The sequence below is a fragment of the Haematobia irritans genome, chromosome 3 (assembly GCF_050003625.1).
Source record: "Haematobia irritans isolate KBUSLIRL chromosome 3, ASM5000362v1, whole genome shotgun sequence".
Lineage (NCBI taxonomy): Eukaryota > Metazoa > Arthropoda > Insecta > Diptera > Muscidae > Haematobia > Haematobia irritans.
Genome location: NC_134399.1, coordinates 172,732,474 through 172,737,211, shown reverse-complemented (window position 1 = coordinate 172,737,211; position 4,738 = coordinate 172,732,474).

The following is a 4,738-nucleotide window of genomic DNA, read 5'->3' as shown; positions in this document are numbered from 1 at the left end:
AATAGTAAAATATCCCAAAATTTTGACATATCAAATCGTAGTATTAAAGAAAATACCAAATATACATACATGTTGGATCATGGATATGGGAAAAGGTCCCGTATGATGAAAAGTGATTTTGAAGAAATATGTACGTGTAAATGCCATATAAATGCGGCCGTTATAAAAAATAAATTAAAAACGGAAATAGAAGATTTGAAAGCATAGCAAAAACAATATGAAATTGAACTAAGCATGGCAAGAAAAGAAATCAGAAAAGTAAGAGAGATGCTAAAACCAAAGAGACAGAAATTGGTAGAAATGACAAAAAATCGAAATCAAATGATAATAAAATATGCCAAATTAGATGCTCAGATTGAAATGATGAAACATAAAGCTATAATGCCTCATCCACAATCCAGCGATCTTGCGCTTAAATTTGCTAGCATTGCAGTGGGTCCGATTAAAAAATATGACGATGAAGAAATTGGAATATAAGAAAGCATTTACTTGCAAAGCAACAAATGCTACAGATTGCTGAGAAATGACTTTCCGCTCAGACTTCCACATCCGTCAACTCTACTCCGACGTAGACCTATCAAGTCCATCAGTCCTGGCATAAATTCTTCCATCGTACTCAATCTGAGCTTTTCATTAAATTAGTTTAATCAACGTGAACGTCTTTGTGTGCTGTGTTTCGATGAGATATCAATAAAACGGTCATTTGATTACAACGTAGCCGAAGATTTAATAGATGGCTTTGAAGATCTCGGGAAAGGGCAACGAACAAATAAACCAGCAAAAAAGTGCTTATTTTTCATGCTGAAAGGATTATGTAGTGATTGGAAATATATTCTCAGCTACTACGCCGTTGCTGATATAAAATTCGATACTTTGAAGAAACTTATATATGAAAATATAAATGTTGCATGTTCAGTGGGACTAACATACAGGTGAAAGCATTGGTTTGTGATCAAGCAACGAGTAACATAACGACTTGGCAAACAATATTGATGAGATAGATGCGGTTAATAAGGAAATTAATAAATATCAAATAGAACGATCTTACATAACAGAAGTTCAAACCCAACGCTATCTGGCCGGTTACATTATTTATAAAACTGTAGTTACTAAAACGAACTGCTATTACGAAATAAAGAGCTAAAAAAACGTGGCGCAAGAATCCATAATTAATTTAAATGGGGATGTAATCGCCCGATCATTATTTTCGGGCATTTCATTCAATTGTAAGTCCCATAATTGGTAATCCCATAATAGTAAATGTATTTATAAGTACAATTCTAATGTATATTTTCCACAGAACTCAATCGAAGATTGGTATGATATGGTCGAAATGATAGAACAAATCACAGTACCTTCGGATTTAAACTTCTTCTTTTTGTACACCTTACCATAAACCAGAATTGAATCACAGAAGTACGAGCATATAATATACACTGAAAAAAAATTGAATGATGAATGAAGATCTTACAATCCAAGATACATATTTTCCGTACATCTTTTTTTTTTTTTTTTTTTTTTTTTTTTTTTGATTTGACGTTAAAAACATTTTTTGCTTCAAGGATTGTGATGGAAAATATAAATTTGTTTATATTTATGAAGCGAGCATTGCACTTTTCTATGTGTGTTGGAAAAAATAAGGCCTTAATGGTTCGAAAGGATATTGCAAGGCGCAGTTTCCAAAAATAAAAATTTCATAAGAGCTGAAAAATATAAGTTACGAAGGAATATAACATTATTAATAAGGTTATCTGTAGATAGTATTATTTATTTATATTTCTATATAGATTTCAAATTAGCGTTTTGAACCGACCTCAGCCTTTATTCAAGGCATATTAAAGAGGTAAAGTCATGCAATCAGGTGACTAATAAAGGCTTTGTTTACGTTTAGTATGTGTGTTTACATTCTTTGTGTACATAAATATTACAATACAACAACACTACACATACACAAAATGTCAACTTAAGTGACCTGTCATTTTAGTTTGACTTTCTAAATATCATGGGGTGTACACACGTTTGCTCGTGACTTTACCTTTAATTAATATGCCTTGGCCTTTATTTTTTTCCATTCACAAAGGAACCATAGCGTATTGATTAAATATTCGTAACTGAAAGCGCAACGCCGTATACTTTTGGGAGCACCTTTAAGATAGGTGTGTATTACAATTTATAGTCATTGAGTCAAGGCCGTATTCAGGGGGGGGGGGGATGAGGAGGATCAAACATTTTCCAAACGTGCAAATTCTTTTAAAAATTTTGCCAGTTACTCAGGGATGGAAAATACAATTTTTAAGAAAGTACAAAAAAGGTATTTTTTGAGCGGAAAGGTACTTTTTACTAAATTTCAACAAAAATTTCACTGGAAGATTATTGTCAAGAGACTGAATTTTAAAGAAAATAAAATTTTGACAAAATTTTCTATAGAAATAAAATTTTGCAAAAATTTCCTATAGAATTAAAATTTTTACAAAATTTTCAATTGAAATAAAATGTTGACAAAATTTTCTATAAAAATAAAATTTTGCAAAAATTCTATATAGAAATAAAATGTTGACAACTATTTCTACCGAAATAAAAAATCGATAATATAGAATCGCATTCTTTTTTCGACTAAAACTTTCTTGAAGTTCAATAAAATCCTGTTTTTGACTATGTCTTTTACAAAATCGAGATTTTCTTCCCACATGAACATGTCTGTTTTGCCATATTTGTAAAAGACTATTAGCAAATAAGGTTGATAAAGACTTTCTCAAAATATTAAACTATTTTGTCAAAGCTATTGTACCATAAATCTGATATCGACTCAAAAATGTCTGCACAAAAGATACTAAATCATTCGCGGGACCGATAAAAACTTAATCCGATACACGTTTTTGTGAGCCTAAAATACCAGAATATTTACAATTTCAAGCAAATCAGATAAAAACTACGGTTTCTAGAAACCCAAGGGAGCTTAAGACCTTAGTTGTCATAGCCATTAAGCCATTTAAGTTATCAATTTCAATTGTAACTTAATAATGAATAAATAAATAAATAAATAAACCCAAGGAGTTAAATCGGGAGATCGTTCTTATGGGGGCTATACAAAAATATGGACCGATACTCACCGTTTTCGGCACACCTCTTTATGACCCGAAAATACCTCTAGATTTCCAATTTCAGTCAAATAGGATAAAAACTTCGGATTCTAGAAGCCCAAGAAGTAAAATCGGGAGATCGGTCTATATGGGGGCTATACCAAAATATGGATCGATACTCACAATTTGGCACACGTATTTGTGGTCCTACAATACCTCTAGATTTCCAATTTCAGGTAAATTGGATAAAAACTGCGGTTTCTATAAGCCCAAGAAGTAAAATCGGGAGATCGGTCTATATGGGGGCTATACCAAAACATGGACCGATAATCACCATTTTTGGCACACCTCTTTATGGTCATAAAATACCTCTAGGTTTCAAATTTCAGGCAAATTGGATAAAAACTACGATTTCTATAAGCCCAAGACCCGAAATCGGGAGGTCGGTTTATATGCACCGAAAGAATTCTCTTCGTTAATTTTACGAAGAATTCTTCATTAACTATTCTTCCTGAATTCTTCATTAAAATAACGAAATTTTCATTCATTTTCGTAAATTTTACGAAGAACATTTTACGAATATACGAAACTTCTACGAAACATTCTACATTAACTTTTCTTCGTAAAAAGTTCGTACTTTTAACGAAACTTTCTTCACATTTCATGAATTTTGTGAAGAAGTTTTTACGAATATTTTACGAAACATTCTGCGTTAAAATTTCTTCATAAAAAGTACGAAACATTTTCTTTGAAATAACGAAGAAGTTTCATTGAAGTTGTAAAATTTCCGTTCGCGGCATTAAATTGTCTTTTATAATGTGCTTGAGTGCATTCCTTTATTCTATTTTTTATGCAAGTCTATGCTACTTCTCATTTGGGTGATAGCGCGCTATGAATAAAAGTGAAGCAATAAAACTAAAAATTATTCAAAAACTTAAGATGTAAAGTAGTGATGTCATTTTTCACACTTGCAACTACAACCAAATGCACTTTCGACTATAAATTTTTTTCTAAAAGTTCGAACATTTTTCAGAAAAAAGTACGAAAGTTTTTCATAAAAAGTACGAACATTTTTCATAAAAACTACGAAAATTTTTCATAAAAACATTTTCATAAAAAGAACGAAATTGTTTCATAAAAAGTACGAAGATTTTTCATAAAAAGTACGAAGATTCTTCATAAAAAGTACGAATTTTTTTCTTACAAACTACGAAAATTTTGGAAGAACTTTTCTTCGTAAAAAGTACGAAATATTTCGTACTTTTAATGAAAAGTTTCTTTGGTTGTAAAACAATGACAAATTTCGTACTTTTAACGAAATTTTTCGTTCTTTTTACGAAGAAAATTCTTTCGGTGTTGGGACTATATCAAAACCTGGACCGTATAGCCTATCTTCGAACTTGACCTGCCTGCAGACAAAAGACGAGTTTGTGCAAAATTTCAGTACGATTGCTTCATTATTGAAGACTGTAGCGTGATTACAACAGACAGACAGACGGACATCGTTATATCGTCTTAGAATTTCTCCCTGATCAAGAATATATATACATTATATAGTCGGAAATCGACATTTCGATGTGTTACAAACGGAATGACAAACTTATTATACCCCCGTCACCATGAGATTATATGAATATTTTTTTTTAAAGTTGAACCCC